Source organism: Carcharodon carcharias, chromosome 30 (genome assembly GCF_017639515.1).
Source record: "Carcharodon carcharias isolate sCarCar2 chromosome 30, sCarCar2.pri, whole genome shotgun sequence".
Taxonomy (NCBI): Eukaryota; Metazoa; Chordata; class Chondrichthyes; order Lamniformes; family Lamnidae; genus Carcharodon; species Carcharodon carcharias.
Window position 1 is genome coordinate 13871667 of NC_054496.1, and position 26467 is coordinate 13898133.

The 26467-nt window shown below is 45.3% G+C and overlaps 1 protein-coding gene across 3 annotated transcripts in view; it reads left to right on the forward strand.

The window, feature by feature from the left end:
* The window catches only part of nfixb (nuclear factor I/Xb), a 376050-nt gene that overhangs the window by 247383 nt on the left and 102200 nt on the right, over window positions 1-26467 (forward strand). The gene's annotated exons all lie outside the window — the stretch shown is intronic.

A 26467-nucleotide genomic window follows, 5' to 3' on the forward strand; every position in this document is an offset into this window, starting at 1 on the left:
GAACCATCCCTGGGTAGGAAATAGATGGGGTGGGGTTTGGGGGGTGGGGTGGGGTGGGTGTTGGGAAAGTGGGAGAGGTTGTGGGGGGGCTGGGGGAGGTCACGATGGGGGAACTGCCTTTCTTACTGAGAGCTCGTAGCGTGAACTCCCTTAACTGAATTAAATGATCTCTGTCTCGGCCTATTTCAAAAAAAAACTAAGATTCTGTTTCCCTACGCCTCCCCAAATTCTTTTTCTTCTTCCTCTGCTCTCCTGAGTAACATTAAGCGTGCCCAAAGTTGACATCTTGCAGTGCGCGAGAGAATGCTTGCTGTTGGGAGCAACTCTAAAATGGCTGCCAAGTTCTAAGATGGCTGTCAGGAATCAGCAGAGCGAGCAGTCCAATAATAAATGGAATAATTAATCCGCTCTTCCAGAGCTGTCGCTGAGGCAAAGTCTCACCCCTTTCCAAAAAAATATGCTCAAGGAGTTTTAAATCAGGGCAATCCTGCTTTGTCTTCATATGGCATATTGCATTTTATTTTTGGTTTTTAAGTAGTTGAATCTGTACTTGCTCTGAGCTGGCCAGATAATCAAAGCACAGTGTTGTACAGACAATGAACTGAATTTCTCCCTCGTTCATTCATAAACGAGGGGAAAAATCCACAGCTCATGTACGTGTCCAATTTTCTTTTCAGACTCATAGTTTCAGGTTGAGCAAAATTGTTTTCTTTTAGAAAGTATTGATGGAAGCACACAGTCAGCATTTAAAATAAAAATACCAGGTTCTTTTCAATGGGTTTTTATTTGTTCCCTGCCTTTTCCTCCTTGTGGTCTCTCCTGCTGGCGCAACACGTGGCGTTTTCTGGCTGGGAGTCTCTGAATTCTCGTGCTCCTTTGTCTGCGAGATGGGCTTGAGCTAACGTGCTCTCCAATTGTCGCTGCCTCCATTGGTTGGAGACACCGTGCACTCCTGCACCCCCCCCACCCCCCCAACCCCGCTAACCCCCCCACCCCCTCCTCCACGCCCGACACCACCCCCCCCCCCCCCCCCCCCCCCCCCCCCCCCCCCCCCCCCCCCCCCCCCCCCCCCCCCCCCCACCCCCCCCCCCACCCCCAACATCCTCCAGACATCATGCCTTCCGGCCCTGCCGTCCCACCCCTGTGTTTCCCCCCCAATCTCCAGCAAGACTGAGGAACGGTGAGGTTCAGGTAAAAAGCCAGCCGGCGCTTATAAAGCATTTTCACCATCGCCAGACATCTCCAAGTACTTTGTAGCCAATGAAGCGTAGCCACCCATTGTTTGGCAGGGAACGCAGCAGCCAATTCGCGTACAGCAATCTCCCATAAACAACAGAGTGATAGTGAGGGGATAATCTGTTCTTGTGATGTTCACTGAGGGGATAAATATTGGTCAGGACACCGGGGAGAACTCCCATGCTCTTTTTTGAAATAGTGCCACGGGATCTTTTACATCCCCCCGGGGAAGACAGATTTGGGTGGGGTGGGGGGGCTTGGTTTAACATCTCATCCAATGGGTCAAGAACGTTGTGATTCAGAGGCAGGAGTGGTACCTACTGAGTCAGAGCTGGCACGATGCGAAGAGCACTGGTACTACCCCATGGGCTCTGGTGCTGTGTGGCTCTCGTGGAGAGCGATGGTCCAAGAGAGGCTGGGGGCAGCAGGACCAACGTTCCTTCGTGATTGTTGCTTTTCCCAACCCGTTCCTGTTTCCTCGAAGGAAGCAATTTCGGCTGGGATACAATTCCGCAGATGGTGGCGACTGTCTCCTCCTTCACCAAAGCGGCCGCTCTGTTCGGGTGAGCCAAGGCAATGAACGTCGGCGGTTTATTCAACCACGATGGGGGTGCAAGAGTAGAGGAACCTGGCCAGGGGTGGGGGTGGTGCACGTTCACGAACCTTTGAAGGTGCCGGGGCCCAGATGAGTGCGAAAAAAAAACATGTGGACACTTGGCTTTGCAAATAGGGCCATTGAGTAGAAGACCAAGGAAGTCTTGCCGAACCATTACAACTGTCTGGTCAGGCTTCTGCCGGAGTTCTCGGTACAACTCTGGGCACCACGCACAGGAGGGTACCAAAACCTTGATTTACAGGGATTTACCAGGGTGAACCTACAGATGAGGAGAGATTGAAAAAAATTTGGATTGTTTCCAAAGAGCAGAGAAGGTTAAGGGAAGACCTTATAGAGTTTTTCAAAACCATGAGGGAGTTTTGATTGAGCAAATGTGGTGAAATTGTTCTCTCTAGCAAATGGGTAACGGAAGGATGTCGATTAAAAATAATTGCAGAAGAACTAGAGGGGAAGTGAGAGCCAAAACCGTGTGGAATCTGCGTCTTCCCTTTCCGGGAAGGCCCACCCGTGTCTCGCTCCACTCAGGCACGTGATGGGTCAGTGGCGGGCCAGTTCGCGGGATCAAGTTGGGAAAGGCCCAGCCCATCGAGAGCCTGCTGGCCAGTCTGAGGCCAGCAGCTCTAGTGAATGGCAGTGGGCCATGACACCTATCTGAGGCCTAGGATCGTTGCTGGATCCCAGGCCTCAGGTGAGTGATGGTGGTGGTGGGGGGGCAGAGAGGTTGTTTGTGAGGGAGGGGGTTAGCAGCAAGGGCAGGGGGCTCAGCTAGAACCACCCACCCCCCCTCCCCAACCCCTGGATGGGAGACACCTTATCTTTAAACTGTGCCCCTTGTTCTTATCTCATCCGACACCTCATGCGCTCCCTGACTACCCAGTGAAACTTCAGCCTGTTGCAGCAGCTTAAAATGCTGGCTTTGGGCTCGAACTCAGGACTTCTGTCTCATTGTCAAGAGTACCACCAAATTTGACCCAGTTCGGTCAAAAGACTTGCGTAATAAAGGTTGTGGATTGTTCTCTAATTTTGATTGTATTATTTTTATTCCACCTGGTTGAAGTGCCCTGGAGAGTCCTTTTCTCTGTTACAGGCGCTATACAAATGCAGGCTGTTGCTGGTCCCTCACAGCACAGAAGGAGACCATTCAGCCCGACATGCTTGTGCCGGCCCTTTGGAAGAACAGTCCAATTTAGCCCCCCGTGCCCGATGTTTTTCCCTTGTCCATTAGCCTTTTGAAAACTCCTGTCGAATCTTATCCCACCACTCCTCTGGCAGTGCGTTCCAAGTCTTAACAAACCCTCTGTGAGAAAATTTCTCCTGGGGAAGAGTCTTCTGCTCTCCCCATGGCGAGTTTGGTGGGAGGGGGGGGGGTGGGTGGGATTTAATCAGGCGGGAGGCTAGCGGATGAGGACTCTGCCACTTCACTGCCCTCAACCCGATTAAATCCATGGCAGGAAGACCCATAGACAGCAGACCCACTAGACCGCCAATTGAAGCCAATAAGCGGCTAATTAATGCCCAATTAATACCCAATCAGTAGTGAGGGAGCGCATGAGGTGTCTCCTTTCAGATGAGATGAGAACAAGGGAGCACAGTTTAAATATAAGGGGTTTCCCATTTAGTATGGAGATGAGGAGGAATTTCTTCTCTTGGATGGTCATCTGTCTTCGGCATTCTCTTCCCCAGCGAGCAGGGGAGGCTGGGTCGTTGAAGATATTCAAGGCTGAGTCAGACAGACTTTTGATTGACAAGGGAGCCAAGGGTTATGGGGAGACGGGCAGGAAAGTGGAGTAGAGACCACAGTCAGATCAGCCATGACCTTATTGAATGGTGGAGCAGGCTCGATGGGCTGAATGGCCTCCTCCTGCTCCCATTTCTTATGACCTGATGATAACCAGGTGCAGGGGTGGGGTCCCACCTGCCCGCTGCCTGTTTAGCTGGGGTAGGGGAGGGGGGGGTGTGGGGTAGCGAGGAACATAACAGGGCAAGAATTCTCCCACTGACCAGGCCAGAGTTCCTCCCTCGACCATCGCCACCGAGAACAGATTAATAGGTCATCCAGCCTGGTTGGCTTTCTTTGTGGGATCTTGCTGCGCCAATTGCATGCTGGCGGTGACTTGCAAAGGTCGGTCACTGGCCTCCAGGTACTTTCACCAAGTCCCCGAGGGCTTAAGGGGAGCCGCGATTGATAAGAAATGCTGACAGGGCGAAAACGCACGACTCAGGCCTCGAGCTGATTAATGAGACTTTAGCTTTCGCAACAGAAGCGGAGGAAAGTCAGCCTTGGTGCCCTCGACACCAGCCTGTTACTGCACCAGACAAGGGCGCATACGTCTCTTAGGAGCCGTATCTTTCCCTTTGTTTTGCTGTGACAGTTTAATGGATCAGCCCATTGATTCACTGTTACGTTAATGATATTCATGTTCCAAAACAACGTGATAACATAGATTTGGTGTCATCAGCCTGTCAGCTTTGTAGTATTGCAGCTTAGTACCCAGACACTGCCAAATTCCTGTTGCATTCCAGGCGAATCGGATGCATTCGAGGCACATGGCAAAACAAAAGTGCCAGCGAACTCGAGTCTCGTTGTGTGAGAGATTAATGCAGTGGTAAACCCAGAGTTCGCTCCTGCACTACGATTCATCGTTACAGTGGCTTATAAAGAACCACAAACACACCAACAACAACTTGCATTCATATGTCAGCCTTAAGGTAGTTTAGTGTCCCCCCTCCACCCCCCCCACCATGTGCTTTGCAGATGTTAGCAAGCAAAACAGTGAGCTGCACAAGGAGATGTCAGGAGAGCTGACCAAACACTTGGTCAAAGAGCTGTCTTAAAGGAGGAGAGAGAGAGATGGTTAGGGAGGGAATTCCAGAGCTTAGGATCCAGGCAGATTATTTTGATTGAACAGGCCTCACCAAAATGCTCTCGTGACTCTTTTGGTGCATTTTTCTCTCTAGCCCGTTTTCCCATCCTCCGACTTCCTCCCTTTCTCTCATTAAGGATCTGGCTTGAGCTGTAGCTTTAGTTCTGTGTGAATTCAGTCACCTTCACATATTTCACCCGAACATACCTGAGGTTAGACATTGGGTTCACCAAGTAACAGCTGCATGCTGTCAAAAAGTGCCATCATCCAACCTCTGGCTTTGGCTGATTACAAAGCAGAGAAGTTTGAGAAGAGGTTTGATCGATGTTGTGTTTAATTGTTCCATGTTTGATTCTCTGATTCTGTTGACTATTGATGTTGACTACACTTGAATAATTAAGCCTGGTTGTGACTCAGGACAAAGTAAATAAACTGTAAAAAGAGCTGGAAGTCAAAGCTGGAGCATGGAGCAGACATTTTAAAGCGTTGTGAATAAAACTAGTTAGAAACTAGTGTCATCTCTGCATAGATCCATGTAAATATATAGCGAAAGAGGTGTTAAAAATCATGAGGGGTCTAGATAGAATAGATGGAGAAAAACGATTCCCATTGGAAGAAGAGTTGAGAACCAGAGGACACTGATTTAAGGTGAGTGGCTAAAGAATTCAAGGTAACATGAGGAAAATACTTTTGACAAAGCAAGTGATTAGGATCTGGAATGCACTGCCTGAGGATATGTTGGAGGCAGATCATGGTTTTCAAAAGGGAATTTGGTAAGCACCTGAAAGGAAACAATTTACAGGGCTGTGAGGAAAGAGAGGGGAATGGAATTAGCCAAATTGTGTGTGCAGGGAGCTGGCAGGGGTTCAGTGGGCTGAATGGCCTCCTATGCTGCAGCAATACTGTGATTCTGTGGCTTGCGTAGCGTATCGAAAATGCATTGTGCATTTTGTCCACTTGAGAGTACCATAGACACATATACCAGCAGACGGAGTCTCCTAGGAAGAGATAATAAAGGATCCAAAAACAGCTTGTTTAGTTGTAAGTCTAAGTGTCTCTGGCTGAATATATAACTGTTTCTGTCCTAAGAATTTATAGTTTGGACTCCACCTTTAAAGCCATGCTTTAAATGGAGAAAGCCAGACTATTGTAACTACTTACAAACTAAAAATGTAAGAATTCTGCTCAGTACCTCACTTGGCTTGGAATACAGATGACCAATCTGTTTTCCGCCTAATGTCTCTTTCCACCTCCATAAGTGAACCTTTGGAAACAGTCCTTGAGTCAAAAGTTACTTTGGAAAATGTTCTAAAGCTAATGCCCGATCTTGACTTTAAGAAAGCCAACCTCAGAATGACTGTATGACTAGAACAAAATACTACTGATGTCAGAAACAAAAAGAAATGCTGGTCATAACTCAGGAGGTCATCCAAGGCAGTCCTTTGGAGAGGGAAACAGAGTTAATAACTGAGATTTTCCGGTCCTATAATGGCAGGACCCATGCGGAAGATTCAGAGGCCCACCCAAAAGCCCATTGACTTTGGGTGGGACCGGACCACCCCCAACAGGGGGCTGGGCCATAAATTCCTGCCTAATGTTTCAGGCTGGGTGATCTATTACTATTTTACCTGCATTCAGACGGTAGGCGTGCGCTAGTTCTGGCTCATTGGCATGTGTGAGGGGCCCTAGACCAGTTTTGGGAGAAACAGTTATGGCATATGGGACATGTACACTTCTACCAATGGTGGTGGAGGGGGGGAGGTGGGCAGTTTCTCTCTATCTACACCCCCTTATGATTTTGAACACCTCTACCCAATCTCTCAACTATACAATGACCGTGATTTTCTGACTCTGTCTTGACGGGACCCACCATGGGAGATTTGGCGGCCCCGACAAAGGCCCATCGACTCTCGATGGGACTGGACAGTCTGGCAGCAGGTTCAATGTTGGAAAATCCCACCCTAACTCTTACTCTGTAATCAACTACACATCAGGCATCTGAAATGCCTTAGTCATTGCCTGGTGAAGTCTAGCCTCACTGTATGGTTGGGTGAAATCCCTGAAGGCAGATGGTGGGCATGGCTACACAAAACTGGTGCTTTGCACCTCTGTTCGGCCCAGAAGATTGGTTCTCGCTGTCCCTGTTCTGTGCCCAAAAGGTGGATATAAAATGTTCAGATTCAGCCTCCAGTGAGTTGTGGTTTGCAGCTGTGTGCAGAGAACGACAGTAATAAATCCCGTGGGTTTGCTCCACTGTGTTCTCCAGGATGTCGAGAATTCCAGGTACTTACAGGGGACTGTTAGATGTACCATCCTGGGGGTACAGTCCTCTAGTTCATACCGTTCTCAGGTAAGGTTTTATAGCTGAAACTATCTCGTGCTCTTCTCCACTGAGGCTGCCTGACCTGCTGAGTAGGTCCGGTCTGACTTTCAGATTTCCAGCAGCTGCAACATTTTTGCTTTGGGCTCATAGCCTTCACCTGGGAGGACTATAAACTCAAGTCCCAGGCTTTAAGAATGGAATAGGCCCTGATGGAAAATGTTCTCTCACATTTTAACTATAGCAAATGTGGCTGGGTAGTCAAGCTTTCTTGTAAACATTGTACTTTGTAGCATCTTAATTAAGTGGGAGCTTTCTTTTCAATTGTGCATTGGAGTCTGATGGTGATTGAGATACTGGCTACCTTTCTGCCCTTGGCTGTAAAGTACTGATTCCCAAATGGAGGCCTATACAAATAGCTGATTGGATCCTGGATGCACTGGCATTTTCCACATAGGGTGGTCAACTCCGGACATTTTCCGGGAGATGTCGGCGGATGTGGGATTATGGAAAGGTGGGGGTGTGGCTCTAAGAGAGTGCAAGAGCGGAAAACAAATCCTTGGGAGAAAGTTTCCTATTGTGAACGCTCTGAAGTGGGAAAGATATCCCTTTTCTAGAAAGCAGGCTTGAGAACTCAACGTTGTCCATTCCCTGCGGTTTAGTGTAAACGAGCAATGAAGCAGGATTCCATTTCGAACTGTCCTGAGGTTCATCTTGTCCAACAGCGCAAACTTGATTCCTGCCTGGGTTAAAACCCCGTGAAGACTGATGATTCCCACTCCCCCCCAAAATATCGTCCCTCTAGGATCAACTTCCGCTCAAAGGATAAAGAGGGAGAGACTCGTTCTACTGGTGCTACAGACACTCGCTGAAACCCATTGAAGGAGGCTGCGGCGCTGTCTGTCAGTGAAATTTCCTCATCAGTGAACCCAATTCAACATTTCGGGCATCTTTTCACATCGTTGGAACTAGCACACCTGATAGAGAAACCAATCAGACACTTAACGAGCCCAGCAGCAGCAGGAACGTTTGGAGAAAGATCGAGGTCTGCTCACCCTGGATCACCCCTCGTGGCTCTATCTTGCATGTGAAATAGGAGTGCAGAAGTAGGCCATTCGGCCCCTCGAGCCTGCTCCACCATTCTGAGCACTTCATTCTCTCCTCAGTGCCATTAATTAGAATAGACCATTCCATAATCCAGCGCGATGCACTCCTGATAGATCAAACTCGCTTTATATACTAAAAACAAATCACCCGGATTGCTTTCAGTACTCACCGGAGAGAGATGCCAATTCCGGTAGACTCACAGCCAAACCAACAGGGTGGGCAACCCGTTTTCACGTGCACCTAGTTGTGATGTGTTGTTTTATAAACACCAATGGTGAATACTTTTCCACTTGTGAGCGAGACCAGAATTACAGGGCCCTAAATATAAGATAATGCCTCATAAAACCCAAAACAAAGCAACCTCTTGACCCAGAGAGCGGTGAGAATGATGAATCCACTGCCACAGGGAGCAGTTGAGGTGATTAGCGTGAGGGGAGACCAGGCAAGCAAAAGGGGGGGGGGGGGGAAGGAATAAAAGGATGGGGCTTTGATAGGACGAGATGAGGTGGGTGGAGGCACGTGTGGGGCATTAACACCAGCATGGACCTGTTGGGCCGAGTGGTCTGTTTCTGCGCTGTAAGCCCAACGTAAGACAAATGGCCGGGATTTTCCGGCCCCCGTTGTGGGCGGGACTCTCCGCGGGGGATCCCATTGGCTTTTGGCGGGACCGGATGATCCCAGCGGCGGGCAGGTGGGCGTGGAAAATCCCGGCCCAAGCACCTGAATGTGAAATACGGCGCGAGGAGCCAGGAGCAAGAAAATCAGATTTAAATATCTGATATCCAAATCGTGTCCCGAAATGTCGTGACGCACAACAGATGCGCCAGATGCTCTTTTCAATATAATAATAGACAAGCACTTTTAAAAATGTGACCCATAATTAATCCCTTTCTCACGTAAATTTAGGATTAGTTTTGATCTAATTAGCTTTAGAACATTTTATGGAAAGGTATTTTGAAACAAAATATCAACAAGAGGTAAGCCTCAAATTTTGTCAGGCTAGCTTGTAACAAGAGCCTTACACTGAGTGCAAGAGGCCAGCGTTGGAGTATGAAAGCAGCATTTTGAAAAATTATGTCATGATGAAAAACGATATTTACTGGAGCTATTCAGTCTTTGCAGCCATAACAAGTGCTCCTTGGCTGCAGTTTGACAGGAGTGATTCCCCAAGTGCATTTCAAAGTGGCTCAAATTCACAGCATTGGAGAGAGAGCCGGAGAGTCAGTCTACTGAGTGCCAAGCTTGGGGCCCACAGGCCCTTCGAATACTTGGAAGGGCAGAATTATCCTCTCATCCTTCTGAGCGTAGAATCACAGTTAAATTCCAGCACAGGGGGGGCCATTCAGCCCTCTGCCAGCCCTTTGGAAGAACTGTCCTATTAAACCCACACTCACACTCTTTACCCAAACCCGCCAGCCAAACTCCCCTTCGAGCGTTTATCCAATTCCGTTTTGAATTATGCCATTGAATCAGCTTCCACCGTCCTTTCAGGTATTGCGTTCTGGATTATAACTACTTGCAGCCTCTGGCTCTTTTGCCTATTTATCTCCTTAATTACCACATTACCTTAAATCTGCGTCCTCTCCTTGCTGACCCTTCTGCCATCAGGAACAATCTCTCCTTACTTACTCTAACAAAAGGCCTTCATGAATTTGAACACCTGTCTTAGGGCTTGAGGAGAGGGCAAGTATGGCGCAATGCTAGCAACTGTGTTCCAGTGTTTCCCTGGATACGCCTGGCACCTTTGTAGTAAAGAGGGGGATCAGCACTGTCCATCCGTGTCTAATGCAAACTAAGCTTCTTCCCCCAGGGCTATCTTATGTGGCATATGCTTTCTCTACCTTTTAGTGACTTAACAACACAGGGGACCGAGATTGTCCTTGCAGTCACAAGTCTTTGGCTTGTCCCTTGAAACTTGAAACTGAAGGAGGTTGATTTCTCTTCCCTCTCTACTAGGTGACACATGGGATTCACACATTTCCATTTAAGTACTGCACACCTGAGAATATAAAACTGGCTTTAGCTACTTATACTCTGTAGCCACTTGTAGGCTTAAGGTTGCCAACACTGGTGCAATGTATTCTGGGGGGGCAACGCAGGGGTGTAGTGGTGATGCCATTGGACTTCTAATCTAGAGGCCTGAGCTAATGCTCTGGGGACATGGGTTCGAATCCCACCATTAATAAATCTGGAATATATAGCTAGTTTTGATTGAACGGTGATGGTCGTAAAACCCATCTGGTTCCTTTTAGGGAAGGAAATCTGCCATCCTTACCTGGTCTGGCCCACATGTGACTCCAGACCCCCAGCAATGGTGGTTGACTCTTAACTGCCCCTCTGAAATGGCCCAGCAAGACACTCAGTTTAAGGGAAATTAGGGAGGGGCAACAAAATGCTGGCTTTGCCAGCGATGCCCCCATCCAATGAACGGATAAAACAACAGGTTTCTTCACATACCATCCCACCTATCTGCACCCTTTACATCCAGTGCAGTTAGAATGGATAAACCCAAGTGTTCAAAGAAAATTAAGAAAACACAATTTCTTTTGAACGCTCCTTTGATTTTCCTCCCAAGCGTCACTTGTGCCCAGACCTCCGGGGCAATCCTGAAAAGGTTGGCAAACTAAGTTTATTGAATATTGAATGAGTGGCTGATCAGGGCCTGGGTTGAAGAGGTGGGAACATTTGTTTGAAGGTGTTAAATGCTCTCCAATTTACCGAGTGCTGGACATGTGGCTGCCTCATGAAGTTCAATGTTAATTGACTCCTGCTGTGCCCCTAACACAAACAATGCTGGCAGCTCGCACATCTCCATGAACATTTTGCTCATGCTGCTTTGCTGCAGCCAATTCATGGACTGAGGAACATAGGAACAGAAGGAGGCCATTTAGCATCTCCAGTCTGCTCCATCACTATTCAATGAGATCATGGCTGATCTGCAACCCAACACCATACACCAGCCTTTGCTCCATCACACCCAATACTTTTGGATAACAAAAGATCTATCAACCTCAGTTTTAAATTTAACAATCAGCCTAACATTAATTGCCGTTTGTGGAAGAGAGAACCAAACTTCATCTGTAATGTATAGAAATGTTTCCTAATTACACTCTTGACTGGTTTGGTTCTAGTCTTTAGACTACGCTCCCTAGTCATACACTCCCCAACTAATAGTTTCTCCAAATCTATCCTATTTCTTCTCTTTGAAAGCTTGCAAGCTTCAATCAAATCACCCCTTAATTTTAGGGAACCTAATCATGATTTGTTTAATATGACCTCATAGTTTAAGAGAACGACAGAGAGAACATTTGTCCTCTCCCTTTTTACCTTTAAAATGTGATTTTACCTCTGAGTCACATGTTCAAAGCATAGCACACGGGCTAAGAGTGATCAACTCTGAACAAAAAACTTCTGTAACGAAGGATGCTACAATAATCCTGATGTTGGGCCGTGAATTCCTTCTCTCTCCTTCATCCCAACCTGCTGACGATGTAAAGACCAATGTACAGACCAATGACTTTTAAAGAGATTCAAACTTTAGCTGAAAGTTATTAGCTGAAGCAAGATTTCATGTTTTAAAACTTTTACTATAACAAATGAGTAAAAATAAAAATACAAAGACTAAACACCAGTTTTTTCTTAGGAAACTTCCAGGAATTAATGTTCACCATTTATACTTATCACCTGTCACACTCTCCATGGAATTATACTTCTTTTAGCAAACAGTCCACAGTTGGTCCCAGCTTCCGATGGGTTCCTGTATCCCAGTTTTGCCAAGTAGTAACCTTGAGTAACTGTCTCCAGATGCTTACTAGAGACTGCCCCGTGCCACATCCAACCAAAGCCAAGTAGTCTGTTCATCACCCAGACCTCTGCTGTCTGTGATATACAACGATTTGTAGGGAAGCCTGTAACCTGATCTCAAACATGGCTTCCTCTGCCTGCTTCCTGATGGCAACCTGAAATACATTAACCTTGTATCCAAGTTACATGCTAATTAACTACCTTTGATCCCAGCTCCCTTTCATCTTAGGGGTAATTGGACAGTTTACTGCACAATTCTTTACAATCCATTAGCAACATCTTTCTGGGACTTTGGGAGACTCAGAATCTACATAGTAACCTCAGAAACTGCTGCCACTGTCTCCAAGTGTAAATACCTTTCACCTTCTTCTCAGTAAAACAATTTAATCCTTCCTTTGATCTCTAACAATAAAACCACCCAGGTCTATGGTCAGGCAGACTTCAGAATAGGTCACATGACCCCCTCCATTTACCCTAAACTTAAAGCCACAGTCCCAAAAAATGTAAAGCTCCAGTCTTTACAAACTTCATAATTGTCACACCCTGGTTGAATTTCCATTGCCTGACTTAGAAAATCAGCAGGGTAGACGTTTGTCTGAACTATTTGTGGGGTAAAGTGGATTTTGTTCATTAGTGTAGAATGGGTGGAATTGTATCAGCTGCCCATTGTACACTGGGCCTGATTTCAGAAGAGGTTTATATTGAGACATTGTCCATTTTACATAACCACGCCGTCCCCCCTGCCCACCCCCAAAACCTGATCAACCCTTTGGGGTGTTAAAATATCATGTGGGAAGAATGCAGAGAGGAAATGGGCAAGGAGAACTGCCCCCAGAGCCCAGGCAGAAATCCACCCAACTCATTGTGCTGGGCTGCTCTATGTTTGGGAAACGAGTAACAAGCCCAGAATCATTTTAATAGGGGCACTGTTGGGTCATTTTTCAGATGTCACGCAACTGTGTGGGAACTGTAGCTTTTCAGTCTGGAGGTCTGGGGGGTTACGGTGTTACTGCTGGTTTGTATCACAAGCATCAGCTCCAGGAGAGTTCAGCACGGTGCCAAAATACAAAAAGAATTGAGCAGGGCTTCTTCGTTTTGTCCTGTAAACTAATGAGGAAGAAAACATATTTAAACAGGCTCAACATTGAGTAGGGTAGTCATGAATCCTTGCTTTTGGCTTCTGTGTGTTGGGAGAGGTCTAAGGCCCTAAAGTAGTAGGATGATTGCTGCATGATTAGCATCTGGGATTGTTTATTCATTAGGGCTCAGTTTACAGCTAGGATGAGGTAGACATTCCTTTGTTATCTGACCTACACCACACATTTAGGAAGGAGCATTTGAGAATACCAGGTCTCGCTGCCGCTAATGCGTAATGTGTTATCTGTTATGTGGTAATGAGTATTAATCCCCAGAGATAGCTCAGGATTAAAAAGGTGTCCAAAATGCTTAAGTATTATCCTCAGGCAGTGACTGAAAGAACCTGCGTAAGTGCTTTCAATCCTGAGCTCTGTGCTTTATATATTGGCCTTGGACAGGGTGCGATGCCGATTTACCAGGCTAAAAGGGTAAAATTATCAAGAACAAATTACATAGGCAAGGCTTGTATTAGCTTCAGATTACCTAGAGATTAAGGAATGATCTAGTTGAAGTGTTCAGGATGGTCAAAGGAAGGAGTTGGCAGGCTAGCTAGAGAGAAACTATTTCCTCCGATGGGGGAGTCCCAAGCAAGGAGGCAGAACCTTAAAATCCAAGCATGGTCATACAAGGATGATATGAGGAAACACTTCTTCACACAAAGGGTAGTGGAAATCCAGAACACTCTCCCCCAAAATATTCTTAAATAAAAACAATAAATGCTGGAAATACTCAAGGCAGCATCTTTTGAGAGAAACAGAGTGAACGTTTCAGGTTGATGACCCTTTGTCGGTTAGATTCTTGTTGAGGAAGGGTATTAGGGTCTACGGAACTAAGGCAGAGTTGAGATACATATCAGCCATGAGCTAATTGAATGTTGGAGCAGGCTTGAGGAGCTGAACAGCATCATCCTGTTCCAATGTTCCTGATACAGAATGATAGTTCATTGTTGTGCTTATTAATTTAGTGGGCAGCAGATTGAGAAATGAAAGGCTTGTCATTATGAATCATTAAACATATGAATTGAACAAAGCCAACGTCTACACCTCAAGGTGAAGTTCAAGAGACTGTAAGACAAAAGACATCATCTATTCCTTTTCTAATTTACTGTCCCCTTCCTGGGGTGTGACAGCCCTCCAATGTCCTGGTCAAGTAGTCCTTCTATATTCTTTTACGGGTTGTGGACATTACCGGCAGGGCCAGCATTTGTTGCCCATCCACTGAATGGTTCGTTAAGCCATTTCAGAGGGCAGTTAAGAGTCAACCACATTGATGTGGACTGGGAGCCACATGTAGGCAAAGATGGCTGATTTCCTTCCCTAAAGAGCCTTATTGAATCAGATGGATTTTCATAACAATCAACGATAGTTGTCACGGTCATCGTTACTGAGACTAGCTTTATACTCCAGATTTATTAATTGAATTTAAACTCCACCAGCTGCCACTGTGCGATTTGAACCCATGTCTCTAGAGTAGCCTGGACCTCTGGATTACTAGTCCAGTGACATTACCACTGCACCACCATCTCCCCCTTTCAATATGTGGAGGCAAGGGGTGTTGGCTGGCTATGTGACCATTAACCCCAACCCAAGGCTGCTTCCACTTGACATTGATGCCAATGCACTTTTCAACAGGAGTCACTGGGGCAGGAATTAGAGGGGGAACCTCTAGTTGGGCCTCTCGGTTCACTGCAACTCAGTGCTATTACACCGACCAGCCACCTGGCTGATATCGGTTAACCACACAGACCTGTAAACTGAACCCGGCAGGGGTGCAACTTTAACTAATTCTGCCCATCAGGAAATTGATGGAATCAGGTTCGTTCAACCCTGCACAGTTTTATTCCCCATTGACATCAGTGGATGTCGGACAAGGTGTCAATGTAATGGTGTGCCCAATTTCGTTGGAATTCTCACCCAGTGAATCAAAGATAGAAAGACTCACAGTTATACAGTGCCTTTCACAGCTTCAGGACATCCCAAAGTGATTCACAGCCGATGACGTACTTTTGAGGAGTAGTTACTGTTATAGCATTGGCAACGTGTCAATAATTTGCTTTAGTAATGGTGACTGAGGGATAAGTATTGGCTCTAGGACACTGGTCTTCTTCAAAATTGTGCGATGGGACCTTTTACACCCACCGAGCAGGTAGATGGAGCCTCGGTTTAGCAATTCATCCAGTAGACTGCACCTCCGACAGTGCAACACTCCCTCAGGACTGCACTGAAATGCCGACGTTGATTTTTTTTGTGCTCAGGCCCTGGAATGAGACTTGAACCTGAAACGTTATGAGTCAGAGGTGAGAGTGCAACCAACTGAACCACTTTAAATCAAAACTGTCCTCTCATTGGCTCAGCAAATATCACGCGATGCACTAATAATCAATTTGAAATCATTTACCAATTGTGCAAAGTGGCACAGTCCCCAGTTTCTCAGTTAGCCAGCCACCATGTTTGCTCTTGGTATTTTTTGGAAGGTTTTCGTAATGAATTCAGTAAAAATTAGACACTGCCTTGTGCTGTGGGGTACTGTAGGTTATTCAGGGTGCAAGGGACTTGGGGAGAATGAGTCACTGTGTGACCTTCAACAGTAAATTATGTTATTACTATGCAGGAACCTGTCAGATAAAATACAACAGCTTCAAACCCTTCCAGATTTAAACGAAAATCAAAAGCCCCAAACCACTAAATGATGGAAGTGTGGACTTTGAAAACAAAAATTCCCAAACTGCTGGAAATACACAGCAGTTCCATCACCTTCAGAAAAGACTAATTCGTGGAGCTGTCAGCTTAGGTGGGAGCTCCTTCATCAGACCCAAAGAAGGATTACACCCAGAACATCGTGCCGTCCTGGTTTTGTTTTTCATTTTTGACACTGACCTGGGCGCTCTGTCGGTTTGAAGCCGCAGTGTAGTCAAAGTAGATCGAGAGGGATCTCTCGGATTTGACAGCCTTTTGGAAGCCGTTATTGAATGAAACAGAGCTCGTCAGGTACAACATGGGCTTTCAGTCAGCAGTGAATTCCATTAAGGCAAAAGATAAAATCTCCCCTTAAAAAAGGAGAGGCCTTATCAAAGATTCAAGTTTGCTACAACAAACAGAGACATAAAAGAAACTGACTGAGAGATCTAAGTAGTCTTATCAGACATTGAGTACTCTGAAGACAGTCTTTATTTACGCTGATAGGATTTGGAGATAGTGGCGTTAATGGTGTGTCACTACGCTACAAGTCTGTCATCATTTTTAATTATAGCTTGGCAAGTTGTCTTTTTATAAACTTCTCATTAAGGCTCAGCTGTGGCTCAATGGGTAGCATTCTTGCTTGAGAGACACAGTATGGTGGGTTCAGGTCTCTAGAGAGTTGAACACACAATCTAAGCTGGCACTCCCAGTGCTGTATGGAGGTGGTGCTGCACTGTTTGATGTAAGGTTCTTTAGATGAGATGTCAAATGGAGGAGGTGCCTGTCCTCTCAGGTGCATGTGAAGGATCCCAAGGGCACTCTGCAGGGGAGACCTTGTGAATGCTTCACCCTACATGATTAAAAACAGGTTATCTTGTTGCCATGACTTTGCTGTTTGTGGGAGTTTGCTGTGTGAAAATCCTGCAACTTCTGCATTAAGCATTTAATTGGCTGCAAAGCACTTTGGGACACCCTGAGGTCATGAAAGGAGCTATAGAAATGCAAGCCTTTTAAAAAAAAGTTATTTTCTCAGCCACTTATGTTGGAACACCTTTTTGGAGTTATGTAAAGAGCATTTACTCTCTGTTGAACCTAACCTGGGAAAGCTTTACTCTGTCTCCAATCTGTGCTTTACCTAACTTGAGAATGTTTCTCCTCCTGAAGTAGAGAGAGCTTACCCCTGATTGAACCTCTGCCATTCCTGACTTGGAATGGAATAGCAAGTAGTAGGAGTATTATTCCACATGTGGCCTGTGCCAGATTTGACCTGGGTGTTCTTGATCGGAGAGGGTAGAATTTTACTCTAGCTGCTTCTCACCCATGTTCCCCTGAGCTGGGTGTGTTTACTGAAAGAGAGTAGATTAGAGGGAGTTTTATTATTCTTCTGACTTATACTATGACTATTCTGGGAGTGCATAATGAGACAGTGTATATAGAAAAGACATCTGTTTTTAACAAATTGAACACCTGACCAAGGAGTGGTCATCAGGACACTGGAGAACGGTTTTACTCTGCATTTAACTCATGCTGTGTCTGCTGGCCTAGAAATGTTTATTGAGGTAGAATAGAGAGAGAGAGAGATACTTTACAAAACTTGTACTTCAATGTATTGAGTAAAATTGCCTTATATTCTCTGGAAATTTGAATAGTGAGAGGTGATCTCATTGAAAGGACTTGACTGGGTGGTGGCTAGGGAGTCAACAACTAGGGATCATAGTTTCAGGATAAGGGGTCAGCCATTTTGAACAGCGTTCATACATTTTTTCACTTCAAGCGTTGTGAATCTTTGGGATTGTCTATCCCTGAGAACTGTGGATGCTCAGTCAATGAGTATAGTCAAGACTGAGATTGATAGGTTTCTGGACACCAAGGGTGTGGGGATAGGGTTAGGAAAATGGAATTGATGTAGAAAAGCGGCCATGATCTTGAGGGACTGAATGGCCTTATCCTGCTCCTATTATGTTCTCAGCCTGTGGGCAATATTGGCAAGGCTGCATTTATTAGCCATCCACAGTTACCTTGGCAACTTACCATGCCAGTCTAGAGGAAAGTAAATGCCAATTATACTGTGTAAACTAGAGTCATATATAGATCAGCGTGAGTAAGGATGGCAGATTTCCTTTCATGAAGGGCATCATGAGCCAGTTGGGTATTTTACTGATAGTCCAGCAGCTTTTAGCTGGTGTTATCCCCTAGATTAGTTGGATTAGTTGAAATTTAAGTTAATGAATCAACATGCCCTGCTGGGCTGCAAACTCAGAATCCCTGGGCTATCTAGTAGCCATGACACTGCTCTGATGGGACAAGGGGAAGTTAGAACTAGGAACAGTGTTCCATTCCTAGCACTGACATTCCTCAATTAAAAAAAAAATCCAATTATCCCCCCCCCTCCAAATCACCTAGAAGGAATCTGATGAAGTCCAAGTGTGCGATGTATCTTGTGTTTTATGCTCAGTAATGCACAGAGCTCCTTTAAGTTAATAATCTTTGCCTGAGGTATTCAGGGAACTTCCATTAATCAAAGTCTTCTTTGCAGCCTAAATGTTTATGATTAATAGACATTTGGTGTTTTACGAGTCATTATAAACGTTTACACACTATGAGTTAATCGATCAAAGCACAATAGTCTTTCTTTGTCTGTCTCATAACAGCAGCTTTATTGAGTGTGGACAGAGAGGATAATCAGGTATACAGGCACACACACACACAAAAAAAGTCAAATTACAGGCCTTCAAATAAGAAATGCTGTGGTTATATAATTACACCTCTTCCTCTCGCACTAATGGGAGAGCGTTAGGCAAGTTCTCAAGTGCTTGAACTGAGTCCCGTGCTGCCCAACAGCGTTTGAGAGACGATAAATTTTATTTTGCTGTTTAAGATCGTGAAAGGGTTCGTTAAGGTAGATTTGGAGAAGGTGTTTCCACTTGTGAGCAAGACCAGAACCAGAGGGCCATAAATATAAGACAGTCACCAATAAATCCAAAACGGAATTTGGGAGAAGTTTCTTTATCCGTAGAGCGGTAAGAATGCGGAGCATATTATCATATGGAGCAATTGAGACGAATAGGTGCATTTAAGGGGAAACTAGATAAACACGTGAGGGAGGAAGGAAGAGAAGGTTATGTTGATAGTGTGAGATGAAGGGTGGGAGGAGGCTCATGTGTGGAGTTTAGGGAGGGAATTCCAGAGCTCAGGGCTTTGGCAGCTGAAGGCACGACTGCCAGTGATTAAAATTGGGGATGCACAAGAGGCCAGAATTGGAGGGGTGCAGAAATCACAGGGTGGTAGGGCTGGGGGAGGTTAGAGTGACAGGGAGGTGAAGGTCATGGAGGAATTTGAGAATAAGGATGAGAATTTTAAAATTGGGGTGATGCTTGACCGATAGTCAGTATAGGTCAGCGAGCACAGAGGGTGGTGTGTGGATGAGAATTCTGCACTGTCAGAGGTACTGTCTTTTACATGAGATGTCAAACTGAGGGCCCATCTGCTCTCTCAGATGGCTGTAAGAGATCCCAGGGCACTATTTGCAAGAAGGGCAGGGAAGGTCTGGTTGGTAACTATCCCTCAGCCAACATCATTAAAACTGATGATCTGTTCATTTTGACATTGCTGTTTGTGGGAGTTTGTTTGTGGATTGTGTGTGTGTGACTGTGTGTGTGGTGAAAGGGGACATACTTAACAAATATTTGTTTTATGCTGCTAAGAGAAGGATTGGAAAAGTCTCACAGAAGTGGACATGTGAGCTTTGGACAGAAATGGGCCTTCCGAAGAGATGGGAGCTAGGGTTACTGAGGGAAAAGAAAAGACTTGCATTTTTATAGCATCTTTCATAGCTTCAGAACATTCTAAAGAGCTTCACAGCCAATGAAATATTTTTGAATGTAGAAAATATTGTAATGTAGGAATCTTTCTTAGTTGGCCAGGGATGATGCATCCTTCTCTTAGAGTCTTTCTTTCGCAAAGGAATATATTTTTATTTAGAGTTGTGAAATACCACTGTAAATTTCTGCCACTGCTTCTCTACTGTCTTAACTTTTAACCTATTTTCTCAATCCACTTTAGCCTTCATACCCTTGTAATTGTCTTAATTTAAATTTAAGACACTAGTTTCAGACCCAAATTTCTCTCTCTCAAACTGAATATGAAATTCACACGTTATGATCACTCTTACCTACAAGATCCTTTACTATGAGGTAATTTATCAATCCTGTTTCATTACACATTACCAGATTTAAAATAGCCTGTTCCTTGGTTAGTTCCAGAAAATATTGTTCTAAGAAACCGTCCCAAATGCAGTCTATGAACTCATCCTCCAGATTACATTTGCCAGTTTGTTTCATCCAATCTATGTGAAGATTAAAATCTCCCATGATTATTGCAATACCTTTTTTGCAAGCCCCCAATATTTCTTGATTTATGCTCTGTCCCACAGAGTATTAACCACTCCAACCAGTGACTTCTTTCCTTTGCTATTTCTTATCTCCACTCACACTGATTATACCTTTCGATCCTCTGAACCAAGATCATTTCTCACTACTCTACTGATCTTATCTTTGATTAACACAGCTACCCCATCTCCTTTTCTTTTCTTCCTGTCCTTCCGAAATGGCAATATTCAGATTCCAGTCTTGGTCACTTTGCAACCATGTCTGTCTCGTGACTATCATATCATACTTATTCATTTCTATTTGTGTTATCAATTCATGCATTTTGCTATGAATGCTGCATACATTCAGATAAAGAGCCTTTAATTCTGTCCTTTTATCATTTTTTTCCCCTATTCTGACCTTATTTGCTGGAGAACTCTTTTATGTTTCTACACTCTGTCCTTTCCTGTCACGTTTTGGTTACCATTACACATACCACTACCCTGTACTACTGCCTTTACTTTCTAAATCTCCCCTCACTTGAACCCTTCCCCACAATTTAGTTTAAAGCCCTGGTTATATGATTCACCAGTACTCTGGTCCCAGAGCACTTCACGTGAAGGCCCACTCAAAGATACAGCTCCCTCTTTCCTAAGTATTGGTGCCCGTTTGGAAATGGAAACCCATTTCTCCCACACCAATCTTTGAGCCACTCATTCAACCCTATGCCAATTTACTTGCAGCTCGGGTAGTAATTGAGGAATTATTACTTTTGTTGTTCTGCTTTTTAATTCGGTCTCTGTCTAATGTCTCATCTGAAAGACAGCATCTCTGACAGTGCGGCACTTCCGCAGTGCGACACTCGGGAGTGCCTGACTGAATTTTGTGTTTGAGTCCCTGGAATGGGACCTTGACCATTGACCTTCTGACTCAAAGGCAAGAATCCTAAGCATGGACCCAAGACAGATAAGAGGGCTCTAGCCCTGAAAGAGGAGCATTGAAAAGCACATTTTTCTCCCATGCCCATCGTTATTTAAAGAACATCTGTAAATTCTTCTTGCATTAATGCTCACCACCCCCACCCATCCACATCCCCCCGCACACCGCTCCCCCCCCACCCCACCCAACTTTCTCCACAAAACATCCCCCTTTAGTTAAAGTGGTGGACTTTAATTTCCTTTGGGAAAAACAGAACAAAAACTGACTACAGAGTATATGTTGGAAAATATTTTCCAAAAGTCTACAAGAAAAAAATGTGCTACAGAAAAGTTTTGCAGTTTTTTTTTGCTGTCGACTTTGTAATGATTGAGTCCAATTCTGTGTCAGGTTATCCAGTTTAGGACAGACTATTATATAACCTGATATAGGTGATGACTTGGGAATTACAAAAAGCTTAGGCACAGTGTGATCTGAAAGGCTGAACGAGCTTGGACAAACGTTGTTGAAATGCAGAATGGCACTGTTTTTCCCATCAGTAGTTGGTTTTTGCTCGCTGGTAGCCAAGACAATTAGACTATATCAGTGGGTAAATTCCTCTTAGGGCCTTCTTATGCTGTTCTCCACCTCCCCCCCATCCACCGCCACCGCCCCCCCCAATAGCTTCTGTCCAGCAGTGGGCTGTTTGGGTGCCAGGCTTTCCACACCTAGCTGACAGGCCCAGTATGTAGGCCGAAGCCTTCAACATGGTACTTCCTGATCTGCTGTTGATGTAACTAAGAACAGCCAGCTCCTCCTTCGAGTGTACTTGTTGGAATTGGCCATTAATAATTCTCTTCCTCTCCCCTCAATAACTCCAGTTGAGGGATGTCACAGAGTCTTTTTATTCTGACTTGTGCTTGGGGTGTAACTCCCCAACTTCCAGCGGCTCCTCCACAACCCTACCCCACTGCCACCCCCCACACTCCCTTCCCTCACGCTCTCTTGCCCAAATGGCACTCCTTTCATTGTGAGCCCAGGCAGTGAGTGTCAGCAAGTTGTTCGACTGTGGAGACCATCAGCTTCCTGCTGCCCAGCTGAGCTCATTCATCTCAGCACAGTCCAAAGATCAAACCTGCTCTGTATGACCTATTACCACATGACATTCCACTATGGCTATCGAGGGAGTGAAGATACTGCGTGAACATTGCAATGGAGACTTCAAAAGGCCATCCATCATTCCTCTCAGAGTCTCTACCACACGCCATTGCCAAACTCAAGCGTGACAAACTTTGCCTACACGCAGCCTACCTTTACTGCATTGTGAGTACAGATTTGTGACATGGAGCCAAGTTTGCTCAGCTTTCTGAAATTCTTATCCTTATTTTTAAAGCACTTCATGACCCCAGCCCTTCCCTGCCTCTATAACCTCTGAGATCCCTGCACTTCTCCATTTCTGGCCTCTTGCACACCCCCAGTTTTCATTGCTGCACCACAGGCAGGCGCTCCATCGATTACCTAGGCCCCAGGATCTGGAATTCCCTCCCTAAACCTCTATGCTTCTGCCTGCTCCTTTAAGACTCTCTTTCAACCCACCTCGGTGACATGCTTTTGCACACCAGCCCTACAGTATCTCCTTATAAGGCTGTGTGTCAGATGCTGTTTGCTAATTAATTGCTCCTGGGAAGCGCCTTAGGGCATTTTACTTTGTTCAAGGTGCTATACAAATGCAAGTTGTTGTTGTGCCCCCCTCTGCCTGACTGAGATTGGGGACCCACAGTATGATGTTCAGCTTCATCAATCTGTGACGTGATTCGAAGAGGTTGCATTGTTCTCCGAACTCGTAGATTTTAGTTCTTCCTTATCCCTGCAGCTCCGTCATTTTGTAACCTTTGGAAGCCACCTGCATTAACATGGTACCTCCTCCTCTGATAAATCCTTGCAGTTACCAAGGTAACGGAATGTAACCTGGTCACGAGGCTCTGGAAGCTCCTGCCCACATCGCGAAATCTGAGTCACATGCCTTGGTCACCAACCTTGACTTTGTAAGAATAGGGAGATGGTTGGGAGGTAGTGGGGGGTGGGGTGGGCACTATTGGGGATCGTGGGGGTGTGGGGCGGGGGGGTGGGGGGTGCAGAAAGAAGTGGTAGGTGAATGGGATCACCGGAACAGAGAGCCACCTCAGAGTTTATTTTCCCATGGATCATATGTGTGAATCAACAGCACCATTCATGGAGTCATTGTGGCACAGTATGAGGCCATTCAGTCCATCCGATCTACGCCAGCTCTTTATCGAGCAATCCAGTCGGTCCCAATCCCTTGCTCCATCCCACGTGTTACTTTCCCTCAAGGGCCCATCCAATTTCCTTTTGAAATCATTCATTGTATCAGCTCCACTGCCCTTGCAGGCTGTAAGTTCCAGGTCACTGCCACTCGCTGTGTAAAAATGTTCTTCCTCACATTCCCCCATTGTATTCCTTGTCCCAAACCTTCAATCTATGTCCTTTCATCCTTGTACCATCATCTAATGGGAGCAGCTCTTCTTTGCCTACTTATCTGATCCCGTCATAATCTCGTGAACCTCAATCAGGCTTCTCCTCAACCTTAACCTGGCTGCTAATACAACATCAGCTATAAATGGGAATCTGGATCTTTCCTCCCACTTCCCAGTCTTCGGAGAGGTGACATGGCCAGAAAAGGACAATGTGGCTTGAAATGTTTGAACGGTTATCTGAATGCTGGCAGGGCTGATGTGTAATTGATTTGGCTTCTACAGCACTGGGAGTAGCTGGGCCTTATCCCAGAGTAACCCCTGGGGCAGAAGTGGCTCCGTAATTTAACAGGGGTGAAAGGTCATTTTATTTTTATTCTTTCATGGGATGTGGGCATCACTGGCTGGGCCAGCATTTGTTGCCCATCCCTAATTGCCCTTGAGAAGGTGGTGGTGAGCCACCTACTTAAATACAAGCGTGTGGCTTGCTGGACCATTTCAGAGGACAGTTAATAGTCAACCACATTACAGTGGCTTTGGAGTTACATGTAGGCCAGACTGTGTAAGGACGGCAGATTTCCCTCCCTAAAGGGCATTAGTGAACCAGATGGGTTTTTAACAGCAATCAACGATACTTGTCATGATCACAAATACTGAGACTAGCTCTCAATTCCAGATTTATTAATCAGTTCAATCCCTTACTAATTAACCTAATTTAGATTTCACAGGTTGCCATGGTGGGATTTGAACCCTTCTCCCCAGTGCATTAGCCTGTGCCTCTGGATCACTACTGCAGTGACAATATCGCTCTGGCAGCCAGGTCCCCAATGCTAACTGTCATGATCTGAATCTTGTCAGCCTGCACCTTAGCTTTGACAAGCGGGTTATGCCTCTGTGGAGAGAGAGAGAGTGCTCACTTCACGTTGGACGAGCAGGAATGAATTACGTGCTCTTCCCAGCAGTCTGGTGATGGGTTTACTGCCACGTTAGAGAATCTCCCGCCCTTTCTGTTGAGGGCTGAGCATGCTGGGTAACTAGGGTGAGCTCATTGACATAAAGACTGAACTCTAACCCCTGGTGACGTCATTCCCAAGCTTTATTGCTCCAGCTCACTGGGGTGTGAGAGTAGATCACTTTGACATCCTGTAAACAGACAAAGCAATGTAAACTGAACTTAAAAGTGGGAATTATCACTGAGGGAAAAAGGAAAATGAAAAATGAGGCCCTTTTGTTAACTGTCTAAAACCAACAACATCTGCAATAAGTCAAACCAACAGACACATAAATCAGTGTCTCTTTTTTTTTTAACATTCCTAGGGGAATGTCTCTAAACTTTCCGAGCTGTCCAATGTACATACGGCTCCAACTGCTTGCAGAGTGATAGAGCACAAAATCAGTCACACCCTAAGGGGCAAATATATACGCAAGCGCATGTTTTGATTTACAAAGCAAAGAATGCAGACAACAGACATTAGAAGCAAGATCGAAAGCCTTGTTGGGATTATCCTACAGAACATCTGTGGGAAAATCTCTATTCTGCACAGTTTTAAAAACGTAATTCCCAGTTGATCTCCTGTGGCATTGCTCATGGGCAGTTGGAGCAAGGTTCTGATGTCTGGCTGTTAATCTTCCTCCTGCTTCAGCTGTTGCCTGTGTAAAGTAGCCTGAATAGGATAATAGTAACTGGTTATGAACTCAAGAGGTCAGTCAGAGGGTAATTGCAACTGCGTCAATTGCAAATTTCAGGCTGCAACTTTTAACTCTATCCCACTGCATGTGTCATTCCCCTATCACCTCCTTGCTTGCTGATCTACACTGGTCAAGCAACAGCTTGATTTTAAAATTCTGACCTTTATTTTCAAATCCCTCCATATCCTCGCTTCCACCCCACCACCCTGAAATCTCTCCCAGCCCCACAATCCTCTGAGATTTCTGCACTCCTCTCATTCTGACCTCTTGTGCATCCCTGATTTTAATTGCTCCACCATTGGTGACCTTGCCATCAGCTGCCTTGGCTCTGGACTTCTCTCCTTGAATCTCACTGCCTCTCTTTCCGGCTATAAGATACTTCTAAAAACCTACTAAGATTTTAGGAGACAACCACATTGCTGTGGGTCTGGAGTCACATGTAGGACAGACCAGGGTGTTAGTAAACCAGATGGGTTTTTATAACAATTGACAATGGTTTCATGGTCGTCATCATCAGGTTTTTAATTCCAGATTTTTATTGAATTCAAATTTCACCATCTGCTCTTCTGGGATTCAAACTCAGAGTCTGGCTCTCTGGAATACCAGTCCAGCGATAATACCACTACCCCAATGCCTTCCCACATTAAAGGTGCTATATAAATATAAGTTGTTGTCGTAAGACTAATTTGCATCCTCTGAAACGTGACATGTTTACATTAGATTAACATATGGATCTCTACACAAAGTACTAAAACTTCAGCATGGACTTTATGGGCCAAGTGGCCTGTTTTTTTTAATGATGTAATTACTATCTAAGCTCAGTACACATTGCTGGCCAACCGATGAGGGGCATCACTTGATTTTGGAGTTTCATCCTGTAGGATTCACTCCCGCCTTTCTCTGCTACAACCGACTTTTATGTCCTTTCAATTCTCATTTTTATTCCTGGCCCAGAATGACTTTCAAATTCATGCAAGTTATTATTTTCCTGGGATAAGGACAGTCAAAGACATCAGCTCTTTATAGTCACAGACAACGTGATCCTTGAGTAGGAGGAATGGTGGGCCTATGAAAGATCATATCTGATGGTGAAGCACCAAGAATGGTGGTTCTAGAGATGCCTGAACCTTAGGCACTGAGGAAGAGATATCGGTATCATATGTTTTATTTTGACTATTTCAATAGGTTAAGGAGGCGTAACAACTGTTTTCATAACCAGCTGGTGGATAACTGGTTGTGAAC